At 40.6% G+C, this 24,250-nt stretch overlaps 1 long non-coding RNA gene and 1 pseudogene across 1 annotated transcript in view; one reads left to right on the forward strand and one right to left on the reverse strand.

Moving 5' to 3' along the window:
- LOC135206909 (cysteine-rich protein 2-binding protein-like) overlaps nt 1-23,506 on the reverse strand; it is a 147,321-nt pseudogene extending 123,815 nt beyond the window's left edge.
- LOC135206912 (uncharacterized) overlaps nt 1-24,250 on the forward strand; it is a 377,133-nt gene that overhangs the window by 209,790 nt on the left and 143,093 nt on the right. The window lies entirely within an intron of this gene.

Below are 24,250 nucleotides of genomic sequence, written 5' to 3' on the forward strand. Positions count from 1 at the left end.
CTTGAACTTTTGTTCAAATGATTATGACAATTTCGAGGAGCTACTCCTTGAAACTTCATATTTTTTCTTAACTGTTGGCATTCTAGCAAGGAACTGCAGCAATCTGAAAGTAAGGAGGTGATAATGTCTTATGAAATACTGGTAGGCATGTCATGAAATATCACTACTTTTATATTACTGAAATATCCATAAGCTTATGTTATTTTCATTTTAAAACATTACACATGTACCACATGTTTAATGGAACGTAATATATATATTTAGGAGAATGCCAAGAAAAAAAAAGATGAAGTTGACTCTGGCCAGGTTGCTATGAGCACTTCTTGAAGATAACATTCATCTGTGACTGGAAGACTCCAGCATTTTTAGGCATCACAGTTGGCACTATTCCTGCCTTTAGAAGGAATTCTAACAATGAAGATGTGGGAAAAGTGCTGGTCTGTCATGGGTGCTGAATAGTCAGGAATAACCAAACATCAACAACCGGAACCAAGAGGTGGTAGTATATCTAATGCTGTAACAGCATTATGCCAGCAGATACAGGAACGACAACACCTAGGATAATGATAGTGGAGTACTGGTTACTGGAAAGGGAGCAACACCATAGATAGAATTATGGAAGAGATTGATGTAAGTATCAAGGGATTGATGTAAGTATCAATTACCTAAGGTGTTCCTGCATTACGAGAGTCATGGATCAAGAGTTGCCTTTCCTATAGCTATTTACAATTCCTTACTGGGCATGGCCAAAACTGCAGGATGAATTACTGGTAGACGGAGAGTTGAACAAGGCAAAACAGGCAAGGCCAATATTGAACAGCCATGGCTGGTAGCAGGCTTGTCGACAGGCATAACAGGTGATGATATGTCCACACCTGTTCAGTTTACAAGCTCTCAGGGTTTTTTGATATCGAAGGACTCGTCTTGGTACAGATGAATAAAATACTATGAGATAAAACAATACTCATAGACATAGTTCAAAGTTAAGGCAGCTTGATGCTGATTGAATTGATGAGTGTAATTCCTTTGGAAGTACTAGCTTGTTGGTGTCACTGTAAAACAGCTTGATACAAAACAAATGCTGAATGCAATTCTCAATTTTGGCCTTTTTTCATAAAAGCAAAAATCCTCAACATATTTTTTTGGTTAGAAGAAATGGGTACACACTAGTCTTTGTGAAAGCAAAGTGGTGTAAAACCAACTTCTAAAATCGAAAAAAGAAAACAAGCTGTAATATACATACTACATCATAATAATAAGCGAATAATGTAAATACAAAATATTCTTGGAACAATGATATTGTTAAACTACAATAAAGTTTTGTACATACTTACCTGGCAGATATATACTTAGCTATAGACTTGTCCGTCCCCGACAGAAATTCGAATTTCGCGGCACACGCCCTTAACAAGGTAGGTCAGGTGATTCTACCGCCCCGCCGCTGGGTGGCAGAAATTAGGAACTATACCGTTCTAGAATCCAGATTTTCTCTTCCACCTGTCTCCTGAGGGGAGGCTGGGTGGGTCATTAATCGTATATATCTGCCAGGTAAGTATGTACAAAACTTTATTGTAGTTTAACAATATCATTTTTGTACATGAACTTTCCTGTCAGATATATAACTTAGCTGATTGACACCCTTGGTGGAGGGTAAGAGACAGTTAATAACTGATAAAAACAGGTAAACAACATACGTTGTTGGTAATAAAAAAATACAACCTTGGTTCCTACTTGATTAGGCGGAAGATTCCATGGCTAAATCCTAGGAATCTGTTTCGCCTCAAGAGCCTCAGCGAGGATGTGACCTATGGCTAAGAGTTCTTGTGGTTCTGTCGATGGGGTCTTATCCACTTACTCGACAGAGCCTGATGGCCTTTGTCAATGGGGTCTTATCCACTTATATGACAATACGCCTATGCCTAGTGGCATAATTAAGGAGCACAACACCGATCCCGATCACCTGATCCTAACACGAGGGTTAGTGCATAAATTGAAAAGAGTTATCTCCAAACTCCTTTCAAACAACCCAAAGAAAAAAACACGACGTTAAATAAAAATTTAACTCACTAGCTAAGGATCAGAATCGGCTCCCTATCCCAGCAACGTATCAACCAAGAGAGAAGGATCTCTCTTAGGTTATCTTGACATCCTTCGGTTAAAGGGAAGTCAACACAGAGTTGCATCTCCCGTATGTGACAGCTAAATTGTCCTTATGACATATAGTTAAGGAAAGAACAAGAATTCGGAACAGCTCGCACTTCATGCGCTTTTAATTCTCAGCTGTTGAAGGAGTCATTAATACACTTATCAAGTGCTTTGGAGATCACATTGTCTCTAAGAAGGCCCAGGGCATTCTTGATATAGATCTCTTCTGGGTGAAACCTGTAGCCTGGATAGTGCTTCGCGCCTGGCAGGCACCTAGCGCCTTGTGCCTGGCTGGAGCCTCGCGCCTGAATGGCGCCTAGAGCCTGGCTGGCGCCTTGCGCCTGAATGGTGCGTAGAGCCTGGCTGGAGTCTCGCGCCTGGATGGCGCCTCGCGCCTGGCTGGAGCCTCGCGCATGGCTGGTGCCTGATTGACTCCTCGCGCCTGGCTGGAGCCTCGCGTCTGGCTGGCGCCTTGCGCCTGGAAGGCTCCTGGAGCCTGGCAGAAGACTTCATGATTACTGTCAATGAGTCTACATTGCCTGAAGAGCTACAGCTAGGACGTGACCTGTTGCTGAAAGACTCTTCGGATCTACCAAAGGGATATCTGATCCAGTTACATGGTAGAATCCAAGTAGGATCTAGTCAAAAGGGGGTTCGGCCCTGTTTACATGACAGAACCTGTCCACTACTATCAAAAGGAGTCAAGACTTCATGGACACAGTCTATGAGTTTGCCTTGATTGAAGAGCTACAGCGAGGGCGTGACCTATTGCTGAAAGACTCTTTGGGTCTACCAAAGGGAATTTGTTATCCAGTTACATGGTAGTATCCAAGTAGGATCTTGTCAAAGGGGGTTCGCCCGCTAACATAACAGAGCCTTTACCTGTATCATATCAATGGGGACTAGCCCTCTTACATGACAGAGCTTTAGGTTTCTCTGATTGGAGTCTAACGCCTAGAAGGAGCCTGGCACCTGGATGGCGCCTGGCTGGCGCCTTGCGCCTGAATGGCGACTAGCGCCTCGAGCCTGGCTGGAGCCTAGCGCCTGTCCAGCGCCCCGCCCTGGAGCCCGCGACGAATGGCGCCTAGAGCCTGGTCTGGCGCCTCGTTGGCGCATTATACTCGGCTGGCGCTTCTGGCGACTGGCTGGAGCCTGTCTCCTGGCTGGCGCTTTTTCGGCGCCTGGAGCCTGGTTGGCACTTCTGACGCCTGGCGCCCAGCCGGCTCCTCTCCATTTTGCTGTAGCTTTGAGCTTGGCTGGAGTCTTGAGGCTGGCTAGCGATGTCCACATCGGACACTCTCATCTGTTCGCCTCTGGCGCATTTGCGCCCAGTTGGAGGCCCGCTCCTTCTCCACATCAGACAATAAAAGCGTTTATTCGAGTTGTCTGCCTCTGGCGTTTCTCGCCTGTTTGGCATTTGGCGGCTGGCTGTTGCTACGTTGCCCGAGGATCCTGAATAAACCACAAAAGTTTATCAGGAGGACTGGAGAAGGGTGGAAGGAGCTCTTCCACCTTGAGCCTCTGGCCTCAGACGAAGGGAGGATGGCGTTTTTTTGTAGCCAGTTACCTCCAGTAGACGATACGATATCTAAACAGGACAAGAGAGAAGAGTCTTCCTCCGAGGAGGATCCTTCGTGAGAACTTCCGTTGCAAACGAGATCTATTCGTACTTGTTGGGGAGGTTTCTCGTTGCAGAAAAACCTCCCTCTCCTTGCCCTAAGGAGGAGAAGGAGCCTGGAAGTCGAAGGAAATTCCGAGCCGAAAGTGGGCTAACCCAGGCTTTCTTAGCTCTTATCGTGTCCCTCTGAGTACCTTCTGGGAAGCATTTTTTTGAGCCCTCAATCGCAATCCCTGAGTTCCCTCATGTTTAAAAGAAGCTTGATGAAGAAGAGGTTCCAACTTGTCGGAACAAGGACTCTGCAGCCACAAAAAAATCCCAACTCGAAGTACATGATATCCTACTCTTGGTCGTATCGAGGTATCGTATAAGATCCCGAAGATCTTAGTCCTCTGCTATCTTTAAGTCCCTTTGCAGAGACAGAGTATAGCCTGCTACTGTATTCTTTGATAGCAGAAATAACAAAGGTGATTCTTCTCTCAGAAAGGGAAGAAAACCATCATGTGGATCACAGAGTATCGGAAGAGGACAGTTTCCTCATTCACCCCAGCGCGATCCACAGCACTTCTTTGTCTTGGCCATGACACTGTCCTTCACCTTGAAAAACCTCTCATTCGCTTCAACTTCTCATCAGTCTGCACGCAGACAGACTTAGAGTGTAGATGGTTCTTTAAGGTCCCTTCCCTTCTAAAGTGAGGATGATAGAGTAGACTGACTCTCTTGGGAAAGCCTTAGAAAAGTGCTGTAAGAAGGACGTGACTTCTGTGAATCCAGCCTCTCGAAGGCCAATAGGGCAAAAAGCATCATTCTCTCTTCCTCTGACGCCAGAAATTATCTTAATATATCTATTAAGAATCATATATATATCTATACATACATACTATATATACATATACCCATATATATATATACATACTACATATATATACATACCCATATATATATATATATATATATATATATATATATATATATATATATATATATATATATATATATATATATATATATATATATATATATATATATATATATATATATATATATATATATATATATATATATCATCTATATATACATATACCCATATATATATATATATATATATATATATATATAATATATATATATATATATATATATATATATATATATATATATATATATATATATATATTATATACATATATATATATATATATATATATATATATATATATATATATATATATATATATATACATATATATATATATATATATATATATATATATATATATATATATATATACATATACATATACATATACATATATATATATATACATATACACACACACACACCCATATACATAATAACCTACATATATATATGGGGAAAAACTAATGTTTATTCCCCTTCCCAAACAAAAGGATGGCGTTATCTTGCTACTGCTCTTGGATCGAGAATAAGGAAGCAGTCTAGAGGAAGCCTCTTCATCTTCGACATTGCAAAGAGATCTATGAAGAAGATGTCTAACAAGTTTCCACACTCTCTTGCCTAAACTAATATTAGACAGACGTTAATAGTCATCATCGTCGATCAAGACGGTTCTCACGGACGTGCAATATCTCGCAGCGAACCTCTGAAGGATCGTTACGTTCCGTTGTCTGAGTCCAAACAGGTTTCCTCTTGTTAACGCGAACAGGGGCGAAAAAAGAGATTCTCGATACTACTTGAGATATGAGAGAGCTGAAAATGGAAATGGCCTAATTGATTTAAAAATTCATTTCGTCCTTTTCTTGTGATTGAAACCCTCCTCCAGATGGACGGGGAACGGAATCAGGAATGAATCGAGAAGTACTGAACCGAGCCTGCTGTTAGAGAGGCTACTGAACCCTTCGGTTAACAACTCGCTATATCGAGAAATTATCAAGTTCCCTTAATTGCTTGTAATTCCTTTAGACTATGTACCAGAAACCTCTGTATCTCTGGTCATGGTACCCGGTACCCTCTCATATGTTATTTCCGTTCTAGGATAGGAAAAAAAAACTTTATAGGCGTAATATAGTCCATTCAGGGAAACAAACTTCTGCTACGAAGAAAAAAACGGTTCCCATCAGACTCATCCATCTCCACTGCGCATTGCTCCTTTCTCTAATACGGCTATTGGCTTTGTAAGCATGGAGAGCATTATAATCTAAAGTGCTCTGCCGCGTTAGAATCCTCTAAAATTCTGTTACCTTGCGGTAAACAGCATTGAAAAGTTGCGAGAAATCCTTCTATTGAAAACTTCTTAGTAAATCGCAGAGAAACTAATGTATTTCATGTTGCCTAACAAATACCTCTTCCATTCGAGGCTAAGTCCGTGATTGTAGGGGAGAGATACGGTTAGCCAGTCAATTCCGTCCAGGAGAGAGAGAGAGAGAGAGGGGGAGGGGAAATCAACACCACATGACCGAGACCCAGATGGTACTGTGTTGGCCAGTGACAGCCGCCTTCGATCGCAGTCTCGCCGTACTTCCTGAGTTGCCAGTTACCCTATTCAATGAAGGAATATTATAAAATTATAACGAGCCTAAGGAAGTTCTCAATAAAGCATATTAAGCGAAACAACCTTCGTTAAATACAGGAGCTGAGTCGGTGTTGTCGTAACAAACCCTTCAAGCGTAGTCCTCACCCATGAAACTCCTGGAAGGATACAGGGAATTCAGTTGCCAACCATAGGGGAAACTACGTTAAGTGCATATGACTTGACCATACAGTAGTCCTATACACCAAATTCTCTACTACATTCTTTCCTCACCGAGCAGAGAGAGAAATGGAAATTTTACTATCCTCGTTCTTTTCGTCAAAAGAACGAATTAGTATAATCTGAAGGCGATCCCAAGTGAATAATCGTGGATCGAAGAGAATCTCTCAAGCTTCCTATTCTCTTGGACAAAAGGAAGAAAATTCTACGCGTCTATTACCTGGAAGAATCTCTAACCAATGAATGAGAGCTCCTCCGAATCATGTCCGAGAGAGCTTATATGCTTATGCAATAAGATGTGAGAGATCTTTGTCAATGAGAACTAATCCATTAAGATACAAAGAGTATACATTTTTTTGTCAATTATGTGTGTAGTTATGATTTCCACAGAAATCGCGGAAGGGACAGGATTCCTGTTCAGATCTTGAGTTTACAGAAGGAAGATTGATGTTCCCTTTTTCCGCATTTATTCCCGAACGCCGAAAAGATGAGATTCTTATAAGAAAAAACTCCTGTAGCTTTCTTGCCCCTCAAAATCATAAAGAGGGAAGAGTATGAATGAAGGGAGAGAGTTTCCAACGTTGAGAGGAACTGTCTGTACACCAGTCTCTGAAAATTGGAGAAGGCCTTCTTTCAGTATCAGAATCATCTTGACAAAGGCGACGGCCGACCTGAGTGGACATCTTGCGCCTTTGCCAGGAGAAGGCTACTTCTGTTAAAACTAAAACGAGAAGTCTCGTGACTGACTTCTCTCCAAAAGGCAATTCGGGATAACTTGGCGCCTCGCGCCTGGCTCCTGCCTGCTAGTTTCTACTTGCTTAGAAGGCTCCTTTCACTCTTCTTAGAAGATTGCGGATCAGCAGACATGAACTCTGGCGCCTTGCGCCTGAAGGAAGGAACTCTGGCGCCTACTTGCTGGAACGCGGCTCGCGCCCAGCTGCTGGAACGCGGCTCGCGTTTGTCTGCTGGAACGCGGCTCGTGGATGGAGCTGTCCGAATCGGTTCATATCCATCCTTTGTATGTCCACTGGACGGGATCTCTTCATAGAAGGAAAACGTCCTTTCTCAATACTCATACCAATGGCGAGATTTGTTCTTGTATCTTCATAAAAATCTTCGTCGCTGAATATTCCTCCTCCTTGTCCGCCGAGGGGAAGGGAGGTATAGATAATAAAGGAGAAACACTGTTTTAGGATACCTTTCCAAAGGTTCTCCTTGGCAGTCTTGGGACGCCACAGATCCTGCCGAGGGGACGCCTGACCGGTGGGGCCTCTCCCCTAGCCCTCCTGTGGCTTTCAACTTTCCTCCTCCACTGGAACTGGGAGTCTGGAAGAGGTCTAGGCCTGGAGGCACTACGGAGCCGGTCAGAACGCACCCTCCACTTCACTGGGAACACTTATTCACTTCTTACCTTTTAGTAGCTCGCATTTTGAGCTACATCCCTTTATCTTCAAATTGCAACTATGGATTGTAGTTTCTGTGGAGTAAGAAGGTGATGAGGATGCAACAACTACTAGTACGCTAATGCTCTAACTGCTCGTTAGCACAAAAGCTATTAAAGCTTCTAAAGGAAAGCGTATCTAGTTATATGCTTTTTCTGACTTCCTAAAGTAGGAAATTAGAGTTTTATATTTCCTCAATAAAGTTGTAACACTTATTACACGTATTAAAGAATAAATATCAATAATTCCCTTTCTTGCAAACTATGTGAGTGTCTACCGAAAAATTCGGTAGTTTCGCGTAATATATTCTTAGAAATTTCGAAGCCAAATTCATTAAAAAGTTAATAAAAGCGTATGCCAAACCAAAGACCCAGTACTTCCCTGCAAAAGACAGCCCAGAAGATCGATGGCGATGAAAAACGAAAATCAAGTCAGGAGGTAGCAACAATGTATGTTGACACTACCCCGCGACAGAGAAAATCTGGATTTCTAGAACGGTAATAGTTCCTATTCCTGCCACCAGCGGCGGGGCGGTAGATCACCTGACCTACCTGTAGCGTGTGCCACGAAATTCGAATTTCTGTCGGGGACGACGAGTCTATAGCTAAGTATATATTGACAGGAAAGTTCATGTACAAAAATTAATTATCAAAAGTAATAACTACAAGAAATACTGACATAGGCCAGCAGGCTGAAATTCACCTAAATGAAATAATGAATGCCAAAGAATTATGTTGATTAATCAAATGACAGACAATACCATGCTTACCAAGGGGAGATGCACAAGTCATAATAGTAATCCATTGTGTAATGGGCTCCATAAGTGGCAGGGAGTTTCTCACCTACAAAAGAATCAATAATTCTTTCTTTTACTGCAACATTACACTCAGTTAAATACCTGTCCAGATATTTCTTGCATATGTAAAATGAGGGATTTGCGCATACTTAACATATAATTCAGGCTTGTTTCTCAGATGTACAGCAATGTCATCAAATGCTAGAGGGGTAAAATTTTTGTCAGCTCTTGATAAAAAATACTAGGCTTGGCAGAGGAGAAAAATATTATAGGCAATATACCCAGATTATGTCGGACTCGGCTTACGTTGTTCCGAGGTTACAACTCTCCAAATATATTCAATAAATATTATTTCCCAAGTTACAGCGCATGTCACATGTCCCCAGTTTAGGTTGCCAGTCCAAAGGAAGATTGAACTTTAATATGGCTCAAGAGTGGCAGAATAGTCAAAATTTGGAGGTTTTTTATGAAAAGCTCAATAAAAAAATGCAGGTTACACCATTTCCAATGAAAAGTAAGGTTGTCTTACAATTTTCAACAATGTCTCGAGTCACACTGCTTTTGGGCTAAAGCCGTGGAATGGGAATGGAATCCCCTTTGTATCCCAGGGTCTGCCTGTCTCTAGGACAGTATTTGTATTGTAAGATTTCTAAATGATAAAGATTACAGTACTACACTACAATAGAGTTGTACATTACCTCAGAAATTTCTTCTTTTATTTGCTTTGCTGTTAAACCTCTTGATTTTTCTGCTGTATACATTTGGATGAGCTGAGCTGGAGGTAATACCATACTAAGTTTGTACCATCCCCCATCATGCAGAGTCTCGTATCCACTAACAAAATACTGACCATAGTGCGATAGTTGGCCACTTAGTGAAGCTTGAAGAGTCTTTTTCCTCTTTTTATGGCTGAGAATGTTTTAAAAAATATATATGAATAAGTAAATAAAGCTCCCACATTAGAACATAACTTCACAGCTATTAATATTTATAAAGGAAAATCATATGTTACCTCTGTTCTAAAATTAGTAAGGGTATAGTATTTAAAGATCTTCAATTCATGATGGTCATTGTCAAGTACAATTTGTGTAATAGCCAAGCTACATTGATAGTTACATCATATCACCTGATAATTAAGATATGAGCACCTTCTTCTGTAGAAAGTACACTATAAAAGAAATCCCTTTTGAGAAAAGAACAATCTCCTCAAAGACATCTTATTAACATAGAACAACTGACTTTCGATGGTAAGAAATATCATTGAATTATTTAGAAACTTCCAGATAGTTACTCAGTCTTTTTAATTTGGTAAATGGAGATTTTTGAATAATAAAAACCACACTGCAGTACAGTATTTTATGACAGCTCATGAAAAAGAACCAAATGTTTCCTTATTACCACAATAATAATGTGATGAATCTGAAGACATTTAGGACTAACATCTTTGTTCTTACAAAAAATTGAGATCTTCAGCATCCTGTTAACTGTAAAACAGATGGTTGAAAAATATGTACCTGGTATATGATATATGGTACAGAATTCAATAGTGCGTATAGGGTACACTAAGTTCAATACAAGGTAAAGCACTTAGTTTTTGTTCAAATTTTGATTCTATAACTAATATTTAAGGTCTTTTTTTTTTTCATCAAATGTACTTCAGTGTGCAAAATTTCATCTTCCCTTTTCCTTTGAGAAAAGTCTGTGATAAAAAACTACCTAAATCAAATCTGCTTATTACGTAATTAAATAAATAAATAAAGTGATAGTGAATTTGCCACCTTTGGTGAAGACAAACTAGCATCTGTTTGTGAAGCAGATTCAATGGTTTATGAACAGTACTTCGTCACCAACTGCAACAGTATTTATACCTCACAGAAACCCCCTCGATAAGGACTATACATAATTCTACATTTAAATAACTGAAGAACTGGCTTCATAGCTTTTTAAAAACCATCTCAATATCAGGACTAAAATTCATTTTTCAAAGGATTCTAAAGGAGTGATTTTACTATCATAATATCTCATTCAAAAAATGGTTCAAACTCCTCCTTCAAACAAATACAAAATACAGTATCTATCTGACATTCTCCTTTCATGGAAATATGTTTCTGACTTAAAACAATAATGATCTTACCTCTCTGGACCAAATATCTCCTTCCAGTGTTGATTAATAAACTGGTAGATATGCACTTTCCAGTGAAAGAAACCACTTCTGGCAGTATTAGCTTGTGTCATATGAAGATTATATAAAACTAACAGCAACAACTGTGGCCTGAAAATGGTAAGTTAAGTCATTTTTCAACTGATTATAACTGTTTCATGCATATATACTTTCACCATAACACATTTTCAATTACAGTACAGTAATCAATTCTGAAAGTTGTTTGATGAACTTGAACTCATTAATGACTGTCTTTGAGGAAAGATCACATGGAAACTCTTCTCAATCACATTTTTATACACAAGGCAATAATGCTGCAAGTTGTCTTCCAAAAATTTGCTGGGGGTTAAATTTAAGTCTATAAATAATCCTTATGACATTAGAACAAAAAAAATCAACATTCAAAGTGATTAAAGTGAGATCATGTGCATCAAATTCATCAATATTTATAGAATCATTACCAGTACAAGTGGTTTTCAAAACATTTCTACTAGCCATGGGCTCTGAATCCTGAATCATAACTGACTACTAGTGACTGGAATGAGCCATTATACAACAGAATTACCACATAATATGTTAATTTTCTACCCAGCAAGAGTTAATGATTTACTCTGCCTTCTTCCTGAAAAACCATGGCCTAATTATGTATTCTCACATTTAAATCCTAGTCGCCAATGGTTTCTGGCTGGCTAGTACAGTTGGTGGCATACTAGTCTCGTAATTCTCGGGCCAGCACTCACCTCCTTGTCCAGGGGTGAATAGTGAGACTGTCTACTAGTGGTTACTACCATGAGTGATGCCATGGTAGGGGGTTGGGGTTACCCAGCTGATGTCTGACCGAGAGGCAATAGCCTGGTGGAGGACTGAAACTGCTAACTTTAACTTTTAAGAGTACATGTACAATGACAATGTTTACATCTGTAACAGCATCTGGCAGAGCCTAAGTGCATAGTGGTTTTGAGTGTTTATGTTACCTTTTCATTATGGTTTTAGTCTTCTCTTTAATCAAACATGCCTGTTTGACATCATCAAGGTTACAACAACTTTCAAGTACGTACTGTATGGTGCATACTGTGGCAACTCTTTTGCTGAACACTTTATGGAAGAAAGAAAAGACACTAGGACTAGCAGAAATGTAAAGGTCATGTCACCATCAAGGATACTGAAGCAGAATGCACATGTTGCCTGAGTGACCAAATGTCATTATTGTAAGTGACATGGGTTATTATTTTTGTATTTCTTGGAAATTTTCTTTTTAGTGTAGATGAATGCAAGACAACTAGCTTGTAAGCCATAGATGGGCACAGTCTTTACATCACCTGATAAGCTGCCTTAGGGCGCTGTATAGACTGGTAGGTACATAGATTTTTATCAGGAATGAAAAATTAATTAATGAGTAGAATCATTTGCAAAACATCATACCTTATTTCGATGAAGAATAGGCAAAAAAAAAAGGGTGTAGGTTATACTAGTGAGATGGGACCCCCACTAGGTTACCCTCATGCACTAAGTTAGCCATTACTACTACAGCTGATCGAGTAAGAAGGTTAAGCAGATTTCAGACATTGTCTGATTAGCTTAATCAACAAAAGCTACATTTACAAAGCATCAGATTGTACTTAAACGGACATGAATTATAATCACACACAGTAATCTGATTAACCTTATTTTTAGAGTATACAGTGGTACAATTTGATCTAATATTCACTTAAATCACAAGAAAAGTAAAAAATGGTATTGTTATGATACAATAAAGTTTTATGCATACTTACCTGGCAGGTATATATATAGCTTATCCTCTTGACGCACTGGCAGAATTTCAAAAACTCGCGGCAACCCGCTAGTACACTGGTAGTTCAGGTGATGGCCACCCGCTCCGTGGCGCTGGTACTTGGAACTATTCCCGTTTTCCTCAGATTTCTCTGAACCCTGTCTCCTGAGGGGAGGAGGGTGGGAATTTAATTATATATACTGCCAGGTAAGTATGCATAAAACTTTATTGTATCATAACAATACCATTTTTTATGCATGACACTTACCTGGCAGGTAATATATAGCTGATTGACACATTTGGAGGTGGGTCATAGACAGCAACATCGTCATAATTCAAAAATTAACTAAATTTTTAGAACTATGTATTATGTTCCTTACCTGCTAAGGTAGCTGACTTGCGTAGGTCCTGCCTCTTAGCCTGCTAAACCTTAGTAGCTCTCAACTAGGACGTGACCTGTTTGTTGAGAAAGCTAACAATAAGGGCCTGACAACTGGACGTGACCAATTTGTTGACAGAGAACCCTAGCCCTCATTTTACCACGGGCATTCATGCTAGGAAAGTTAGTCACCTGAACCACACACACATATAAATAAACCTAACCAACAGACTGAGCTGTCTTAACCTTCTCAGACAACCTAAACACTAAAAACTAATTAAATAAAAACCTAGCATGTTATTAGGTTATGGGGTGGAAACTCCTTTGCCCATACTGTACCTGAGGATACATACGGGCCTAACGTTTGACAATTATCAAAAGTTGTCTTCACGTTCTCTAAGGTAATGAGAGGCAAACACAGAGTTTGTCCTCCAATACGTTGAATTCTATAATGTCCTTGAGGGCTAATTTTTCCTGAATGCTAAGGACGTAGCTACTGCTCTCACCCTCATGAGCTTTAACTTTAATTATAACCGAAGCATTCCTCCTGACAAAGCAAATGAGCATCTTTAATGACTTCTCTTACAAAGAAAAGCCATTGCGTTTTTAGACATAGGTCTAGTAGGATCTTTAAACGGAGCACCCCACAGAGAAAAACATGAAGTTCCCTAATGCTTCTTGTTCTTTCTACGTAAAACCGTAAGGCTCTTACTGGGCAAAGAACCCTTTCTTGTTCTTGACCTACCAGATCAGCCAGTCCTTCAATCTCCAAATGATCTTGGCCATGGATGCGAAGGATTCTCATTCTTTGCTAAGAACTCCTGTTGAAAAGAACAAACTGCTTTGTTGTGCTTCCATCCTATTTGCTTGTCAATAGCTTTGCAGCCTCGCTAATCCTTTTTTTGAGCTGTAGCTAAGGCTACTAAGAAGATAGTTTTCTTCGTTAGTTCTCGCAAAGGCGCACTGCCCATAGGTTCGAACTTATCCGTCTCCAAGAATTTGAGAACGACATCCAAATTCCAAGAAGGGGTTCTGCACCGTCGATCCTTCTTTGTATCAAACGATCTGAGGAGATCTCTAAGATCTGCGTCATTGGACAGGTTTAAACCTCTGTGTCTAAAACACTGCAGACAACATACACTTATAGCCTCTAATCGTCTGATTAGCCAAACCTAGTTCTTTCTTCAGGTATAGGCAGGAAATCTGCAATCTGTGTCACAGAGGTACTGGATGAAGAAATCTTCCGATTCTTACACCATTTACGGAAGTTCTCCCACTTCGACTGGTACACTTTGATAGTCGATGGCCTTCGTGCTCTTGCAACTGCCTTCGCTGCTTCTCTAGAAAACCCCCTCGCTCTGACAAGTCTTTCGATAGTCTGAACGCAGTCAGACCCAGAGCGAGGGTGGTTTTCCCCCTTATTTTGTGGAACCTGTCGAAGTGGGGTTGTTTGAGAAAGATCTACTCTCGTGGGTAGAACTTCTTTCGGAGGAAAAAAATCTACTGTCCATCCAGTACCTCTGTGAAACCACGTTTGGGCCGGCCAGTATGGGGCTATCAGGGTCAGCCTTGTTCCTCGACTTTCCCTGAATTTTTTCATTACCTTTCCTAAAATCTTGAACGGGGGAAAAGCGTACGCATCTAGACCCGTCCAATCTAGTAGGAAGGCATCTACTGCGACTGCAAGAGGGTCCGGGATTGGAGAACAATAGTTCGGTAACCTCTTCGTCGCTGCGGTAGCGAAAAGATCCACTACTGGAGTGCCCCAGAGCTTCCACAGTCTCTGGCATACTTGAAGATGCAACATCCACTCCGTGGAAAGCACTTGTCCGTCCCTGCCCTCAACAGATCCGCCCTGACGTTCTTTCTTCCCTGAATGAACCTGGTGAGCAGGGGTGACGTTTTCTCTCTGCGACCAAAAGAAGGAATCTCCTTCGCCAGGTTGCAAAGGGACAACGAGTGGGTTCCTCCTGTTTTCCGTATATATGCCAGAGCTGTGGTATTGTCCGCGTTGATCTGCACCACTTTGCCGCTGATCCACGGTCTGAACGCTTTCATAGCCAAGAAGATCGCCATCAGTTCCTTCCTGTTTATGTGCCATGCCTTTTTCTTCTTCGCTCCAAAGGCCCTGACTCCCCCTCCCCAGGGCCCCAGCGTCGCTCCCCAGCCTGGCGTCTGACGCGTCGGAAAAATAATATCGGTCTGGGTTCCTCTGCTGGAGTGACGTACCCTCTGACAACCTCTCCGGAACTAGCCACCACTTTAGTTTCTCCTTTATCTTCGAAGGAATTGGAAACCGGAAGGAATCTGGTTGCGATCTTCTTGGCCAGACTTCGTTCAGAAAGAACTGTAAGGGCCTCATGTGAAGTCTCCCTAGTGAAATGAACCGCTCTAACGAAGAGAGTGTCCCCAGCAGGCTCATCCACTCTCTCGCTGAGCATTGGTCTTTCATTAGGAATTCTTGCACTTTCCGTATACACATGGTCTGCCTTTCGGGTGACGGAAAAGCCCGAAAAGTCACTGAGGATATCAGAATCCCCAAATAAACTAGTTCCTGAGAGGGGATCAATCGTGACTTTCCAGGTTCACCATCAGACCCAGTTGCTGAGTTAATTCCAATGTTACGTCCGTGTCCTCCAGACATTGCTGTTTTGATTGTGCTCTTATGAGCCCAATCGTCGAGGTAGAGAGAGACTCTGACTCCTGGCCAATGAAGCCAACTTCGCCACATTCGACATCATTCTTGTAAAAATTTGAGGCGCCGTGCACAGCCCGAAACACATGGGCTTTGAATTGATAAATCCTTCCCTGGATCACGAATCTCAAATATTTTCCTGGACCTTGGATGAATTGGAATATGGAAGTACGCATCCTGAAGGTCCAGTGTTACCATCCAGTCCCCTGGTCGTACCGCTGCCAGTACTGAATCGTTCGTCTCCATCGTAAACTTGGTCTTTTCTACGAACAAGTTTAGCTGCTTACGTCCAGTACCGGTCTCCAACCTCCTGATGATTTCGGTACTAGAAACAGACGGTTGTAAAACCCTGGGGATTCGTGATCCAGAACCGTTTCTATTGCCCCCTTTTCTATCAGGGTGACGACCTGATGCCAAAGAGCCTCTCTCTTCTCTAAATCGATGTAATGAGCCCCTAGGGCTCTCGGAGCTGTAGCGAGAGGTGGTTTCTTGAGAAAGGGAATCATGTACCCTTCCTTCGCTACCTTTACGGACCAAGGATCCGCTCCTTTGCTTTGCCAGACTTCCCAGAAGTCTAAAAGTCTGGCCCCCACACAAGTCTGGAGGACTTCTGACTCATTGTTTGGTTGAAGTTTTGGGGGCCCCTCTTTTGGTTGGAACTCTTTTCCCTCTAAATGCTGGTCGAGCGAAAAAGTCCTACCCCGAAAGGGCTGCTGTGTCTGTCTTCGTATCCTTCGTAGTCTTATTCATGACCTTAGAAGGTAAATACTTCCTTACAGATGACGTAAGAAGATCTTGAGTCGCCTTCTGAGTGAGGAGAGAGATATGTCCTTAATGATCTCTTGAGGGAAGAGCTGTCCTGACAGAGGAGAGAACATCAACTCCGACTTTTGCGCGTCGCACCTCCTTTAGCAGCGAACGAGCATAAGAAATGTCTTTTCTTCAAGACGCCTGCTGTAAAAATTGAAGCCAATTCATTAGCTCCATCTCTCAAGGCTTTATCCATACAGGACATAATACTTCTCGACAACTCGGATACTGACGACTCTTCCATCTCCGAAGTCCGAGCCAGGGCCCACCCCCCAACGACCAGTCAAGAAAATTAAACACCTCAAAGGTCCTAAAGATACCTTTGAGTAAATGGTCGAACTCCGACGAAGTCCACCACACTTGTTTTGGCTGAATGCAAAGCATGTTCTACGGGAGCTATCCACTATGTTGGAAAAGTCTCCCTGGGAGGAGGCAGGCACTCCCAGGCCAAGACTTTCCCCCGTAGCATACCAAACACCAGACTTCGAAGCCAACTTGGCCGGAGGAAATACAAAAGAAGTGTCTTCCCCGACTCTTTCTTCTCCTTCAACCACTCATTTACGCGTTGAAGGTCTTTCTTTGGAGCCGAAATGGACAAAAGTCATTTTCAAAAACGACGACTTTCTTGGCTGTCTCGTCTTCGAAAATTGCGACAAAGGCGATGGCGGGCCTGAAGGTTTGAAAAATCTCCTTCAAACAAAGAAAGAAGGCACTCTGTTAGCCTCTTTGTAGTCCGAAGAAGGTGCTTCCGTCTTGTCCTCTTCCGCACTCTCCCGCAAATTCTTCCTCCTGCGAAGAAATATCTTGAAAACCAAGATCCTGCTGACTCTCCAATTCAGAGTCCTTATGCAGCTCCTGTTTAGAAAGCGAATGCGGCACTGACTCCCTATAAAACTCCTCTCTTCCTTGTCGAGACAATGTTTTGACTTGCTGCCGCCTGCGTCCTGCGTCCTCCTGAACGTATGCGTCCCCACCATGCGTCCATCACTTCTCCTCTTGCGTCCTGCGTCCTGCACTTCGTCCTTCTTAAGGGACGCACTGCGTCCTGGATCGCGTTGTACGTCCGCGTCCTCTTGGAGGACTTAACCGGGGGCCGAGACGACGAGTCCTTACGGTCTAACCGAAGGTTGTTCGGGGCTTCTCCCATGATTGAACATCACTGCCAATCTCTGCTGCATGTCCCGCAGCACCTCCTTCGTTTCCGCCTCCTTACGAGACTCCTGATGATGAGGAGATCGAGGACGCACCGGGCTAACACGAAGCGGCGAGCGAACTTCCAACTGACGTGAAACCCTCTTCCTTTTGATAGGGATCATCTCTTCATCCTCCGATGAAAAAATCTCAGGCTACTCCACCACCCTTCTTGGTCGAAAGCCCTTTCCTCCTGTGAAGAGGACGGAAAGTATGGACCTCTTGAGAAGGACGCGATACTTCCGCGAACCGCCTTACTCCTTCCCGAGGCTGAACTATCCGAAGAATAACGGTCCACTTCCCAGTATCGCCTTTGTTTTCCCCCCCCCCCCCTGATGGCGTACTGCAGCAGCCTGGGACGTACCAACAGGACTGCCTGAAGGGACGACTGATCGCAAGTCAACCCCTCTCGCCTCCCTTCGACTGTCGACATGCCTTCTCCCTTGGGTCTGGGAGCTTGACAGAGGTCTAGGTCTAGGAGCACGAGAGAGACGATCAGGCGCCCCCTCCACAACACTGTCACCAAACACTTCCACTTTGTCTGTTAATCGTTTAATTTGGTCTCCATGGACGCAAGGGCAGCGAACACTTTCACTATTTGTGGATCAGTAGTATCCTCAGATACAGCAACTGAGCAGGAGAAACCTGGGGGAAGGTGCTACATCTACATGTGAATGAGCTGAGAAGACACATACAAAGATCATCCAAGGTTTACTCGAAGATCCCGATCTTTCACTCCTAGATACAGATCTTCTAACCCGATCTTTTTCTAATCTCTCCACATACTTCATAAGAGCCTTCCACTCTTTCTCATTCAATGACACTGACATTCATTGCACCTATTGTCCCCCCCCCCCCCCCCCCCCCACGTACATAACAAAAAACTCCGAACACTTCTTTTTACAAATAGTATGTGGATCTACCGATGATTCGGCAGTCTCACCTTACACCCTTCTTTCACACAAACTCTAAACATACTTCCTGAATCAGACATACTAAACAAGGTAAAAACAAACAAATGCGATTGCCACTCTAACTTCGTGAATACGATACCAATATCCAAAAGCAGATAACGAGCAGGAAATTCTAACAGAGAACCAACAAACGATGTTCCGCCGGTTCGGCTGGCAGAGAAAAAATCTTGAGGAAACGGGAATAGTTCCAAGTACCAGCGCCACGGGAGCGGGGTGGCCATCACCTGAACTACCAGTGTACTAGCGGTTGCCCGCGAGTTTTGAAATTCTGCCAGTGGCGTCAAGAGGATAAGCTATATATTTATACCTGCCAGGTAAGTGTCATGCATAAAATATCTTTTCTTAAACCTATGTGTATTTCTTTCTTATCAGCTGTGTTCATAACCAAGTCTTCATTATTAAAAAACGAAGAATATGAACAACAAACTGTAGTGTTGTAGTGCAATTAATTTCCATGGTAAATACAATTATAAAATACTTCATAATAACGACAATAATATGATACGTACGTATTTTAACTGGCACGAACAGTATTGTCCTTGTCCATCTGGTTGACAATTAGAACAGGTAAACTACAAAGAAATTATCTCCAAGGAGTCTGCCAACAGGTATGCCAGATTTTAGGCATGAGATGTGGACAGTGTTTCGGCAAAATTCGCAACGTAACAGCTTCTCAGGACCAGATTCTTCCATACCCTCACAGTACAAGCATGGCCCTCTACTCAGTTTGGTGCAAACTGGAAAATGACCTCAATGAAAAGATACAATTCAACACAAATCCACAAGATATAAAATGCCAGCTGAATGACATGAATGAGCAAACAAATTCAGCAAATCTGTAAGATGCAGTCTACTATAACTGAAGCAAAAAATAGATTATCTTCATAGGGAGAATTTAACCGACTGAATATAAATAACAATTATGACCCTCAAAAAAGTCCAATATACTGTGGTAAAATAATTAATACTTACATTAGACATCCTAAATAGGAGCAGATATTTCTTGGACAAGATACTGACTGCTTGTATTCTGGAAAAGAAGTGTTATGAAATTAACACCAAGCAAAGTGCTAAATTTAACTCCATCATAAGCTACATTCCAGTATTTCATCTACTACAGAAAGTGTCTTTAGAAGGAACACATTTTTTCTTAAAGCCAAAAATCATGAATCATTAAACTGTAAACTTCAATTATTTCAACTTGAAGTTCACCAAATCAATTCAAAATTCCACTCTACACGTATTTTTATATTTCATATAACATTATTTGTCTTACACTGCTTATTATAATGCAGTACTAATTAGCTAAGAAAGTAATGTTAAGAAAAAACAGAGATAAATCTTCAATCTCCTTTCAAGTGGGTATCCTTCATGATTAAATATCACCCACACTTGCTACATTGTGGTGTACATCATTAAGTTCAACTGGAGTCAATTTCATGGATTTTCTGAAGCTGGACAGTGAAGTGGGAGAAGAGCAAAATGGAATAGATGAAGAAGTAAAAAAACAGAAAGAAAAAGCAACATTACTGAGAGCAAAATGGAAACCACAAAATGGGCTGGGGGGGGCTTTAGTATATATTGCTATGTTCCAGCATGGGAACTGAATCTTCCTAGCAAGGAAGGGTGATGAAGAAACTTCATCTTTTGACCTCTAAAATCAAGGTAAGCTTGCCCATTGGAAATATTTCTCATGGAGGTACCTCCTAACAACTACTTAATGGATAAAGTTCTTTATAAGAAGTAGAAACATGAAAAAAAGACAATCTGATCTATGCCCCATTGAAATGTCTTTGCTGGCTGTTAAACACTTTACAATTCTGTTTTTATAAAATTCAGGTACATATGCCAAAATACCTGTCAAGTAAACAGATTCAGCATAATGGGCTTTGGCTATTCAATTTTTATTTTTCCACATTACCATAAATCCCCATGTTGGGTATTGTTGGTTTCCTACACTGGGTTGCTTAGGCTATAATTGTTATGAACAAGACATTAGGATAAAGTGAAAAATATGCCAGGTAGACAATGCTGACCATTAATGACACACAGAAATGCACTGGAATCTAATTTCACCAAAGTAGTTATTCTTCTTGACTTATGTAGCCTAGCTTTGCATACATTCTGTATCCTAAAGATGACTAAATTGGATTATTTCGTGGGCAAAGTCACATGGAATTTACTCTCAAGGGTGTGATGCTATAGGCTATTCATTCATGATCATTCGCTTTGGCAGCCATCTGCTGTCACCTGCACCTAAAAAACTTCATGCGCTATTCATTATAGCCTATGACCTATGCTACAGGCAAGGCTAGCCTAGACTAGGGTAAAGCACTGCTGTGTGGACAGGCGGACACCTGTACCACTGTGCATCACTTTCCCAAAAATTAACTTTAGCACTTCCAGTATCCTGAATTAAACGCCAGTCATAACCCAACCAGCATGGCAAGCAGCACCTCGAGACCTCTACTTTCCTCTTGAAGTAAATATTTTCTCCCAAGTCACAAAATAATACCATAATTTCTGGTTAAACAGAAGTTAATGAAAGTTCAAATTTTTTACTTAAAAAAACACTTTATGTTTAGAAGACTGACGCCATCTCGATGTTTACAGTCACTTGTGTCAACAAACTTCCCATTTCCTGTGCTAAATCCGCATACCACCCTTATACCCCATAGACACTGGGACACTTCCTTCATGACAACCTTAAACGACAAGGTGTTTCGGCCTCTGGACAGGTAAAAATAACAATTGTTCGGTAAGCAGAAGAAGAAGAGTGCGCTAGGTAACATTTAAATAATTAGTTAAGACCAGAAATACAGTTATGAGTTTCATATTTTTATTATATATTCATGATAATTCATTGAAAATATTCGTTGTTGTAATAGTAACCAGATTCCTGACACATATTTCATTGGTTTTGCTGTGAACATTAGCTACGATGTTGTTCGCGTTTTCCTATTTTTTTATCAGTGTTGTCAATTGTTTTATGTTTACTCTCCAAACTTGAGATAAGACTTACACACCAAAAAACCGTGTAAATAAGAGAATTTAGCATATCTATTTGTAATATATATAGTATATATAAACATAAATATTAGAGCAATTTCATCATTATTGCATTACTATAACATCTAGAATTCATGCAAAAAACAAAACAGTTTGTAAAGGCATCAGATAATGTGTCAAGTTCCACTAAATTGGCAACGATGACTTGCCATTCCTAGAACGCATTAAAGATTACATTTGTTTCAGCAGTAAAATTATTTGAAATTAAAAAAAAAATTATTTCAGCCAAACAATAAATAAAAATTTAAAAAAAGTCAAAATAGTAATATAGACTTAAATAAATGAAAAGTGCTAGCAAAAAAGTACATTTTTTTTTGTCATAAAGAATTCACTAACCCGTCGTCTGCTTGCTTGTGGATTCTGGCTGCCAGACATACAAAATTATTCCTGCCCTGGCTATGCCGTAAACAAACTCGCATATTTCAAGTTGAATTTGGAGCGAATTAAGAACGAAATGTGTAAAATTACATTCAAATAAGCACTGTGGAGTTTCATTTGTGATGGCAGTATGGATAAAACCACTGATTACAAGGTGAAAATGCATTTCAACTCAAAACATGACCCCGGGAATAAGAGGTCTCACTTTCACTAATATAGGCAACAAAATGTTTTATTGTGCTGAGTACATCTACAATCTTGAGTAATATCAATAAACGTTACATATAGTATATGCAAATATTGTTCAAATGAGCGCTGGGAAGGCTGTGAAGGACGTGTCCACGAGTGTATGCCCGGATTGTGCACATGACGATACCATGCCATATTGGATTTAAAAACTGCCTTGAACACATAGTATTTTACGAAGATTTCACATACTTATTCTCGTACTTTGTATGGCAGTTACATATATCTCATATTGTCGACGAAACTTCAATCTTTATAATGGTATGCTTAAATATTGAATTGTACTATTGTTTCACCAATTAAATATAGAGTGAAAAGAGAGACTGTTTGACGGATCAATGTCTGAACAGCGGTGCTTTACCCTAATCGTAATTTTCTTGGTGAGAAGTTAATTTTTGTTGTGAAACTGAAGACTAGCCTACTAGGTAGCCTACTGCGGCCTGGTTCCTGCCAGTAGCCAAATGGGATATTTACTTTTTTTTTTTTTACCTTTTAAATTGGCTATGCTTCATGAAAATTATCGTCTTTTGTTTACGCATTTAGGTACATTCATTCCAATGGGGCTGGTAATAAACATGATGCTCATAGGCTAGGTCTACTGCACATGGGTAGGTTAACAGTCTGGTAGTAAGGCTACTGAACCAGAGGGGTATGATAGGTACCTCGTATCTAGTCTTCAGTTTTACCTCTATTAATTTTTTTCTTTTGTGAAAAGTTAACTGTTGTCTTCTTATTACCGTTTACTCTCATGCATAGAAATGATTTTAACAATTGCCTAACGCGGTAGCCAATGACAAGCTTTAGCCTAGGCTAGTATCTTTAGCACAATATACTAGTAGGTAGTCTGAATACAGCAGTCTGAATACAGCAATCAGAAAATACTATATTGGGGACGTTAGGCAGCTAGCCTAAATACCTAGTATATTCTATTACTATTAATGTGTTATATCATGGATACAAGGTTTTACCTGAAATAACCAAAGCAGTTAATGGTACGTGGAAAATTGGGTTACGTCAAGAGCCACTAAATGGTCAATAGCTAATCATTCCGAACTGAAAGTCTGAAACCCAAAACAAACTATAGCAACAAATAACATTCAACCGGAAACGTTTTATACAGATAAGTTATGGATAACCGTTCAAAGAGACTAAATTTTTTTTTCAGATAAGCACCACACAGACTAAAGCAAAACTTAACGAACTTAAAATAAAATTTTTAAAAATCTGTATCAACTTAAGAGTTTATGAATGACAATATTATATAATGCGAATACAGAAAACACACCTTAAAAACAATAGCACACGTGCGTTAATATTAGTAGTAGGCAATGTCGCTGCAACGGCAACCCACTTCAACCGGAGGAGAGTCGTCATCAACTGACCTTCTTGATGCCTCTTCTAACTTTATATTATCAGTTCCTCAATGAGTGACATGAATTTTTGTCAATATATTATTCATAATATATTATTCATTAATTTTCCTTTGGCTTCATCCGTCTTCTGGTTATGTTTGTTCTATACTTCAAGCATTTTATTCATCTTTTTATATATGCTGACCAAAAGAAAAAAAAAATAACTAAACACACTTTCCATTCACTTGCACAGAAGATCCTGTGTGTTTTCACCTATGTATTTGTTTTTAATGTATACAACTTAAGGTATTAGAACGAGCTCTAAATAATGTCTGTACTAAGGCTCTGTTCTAATGATCTAAGTAGTCTGACTTTGTTCTGACGTTCATTTCTGATTTTGAAATTTCCTTCATCTTCTTCAGTTATTTATTTAATTTTCTCGTTCATTCGCCAACTGTCTTTCCTGGAAATTATTGAAAGACGAGGTGTCC

Source organism: Macrobrachium nipponense, chromosome 31 (assembly GCF_015104395.2).
Source record: "Macrobrachium nipponense isolate FS-2020 chromosome 31, ASM1510439v2, whole genome shotgun sequence".
NCBI lineage: Eukaryota > Metazoa > Arthropoda > Malacostraca > Decapoda > Palaemonidae > Macrobrachium > Macrobrachium nipponense.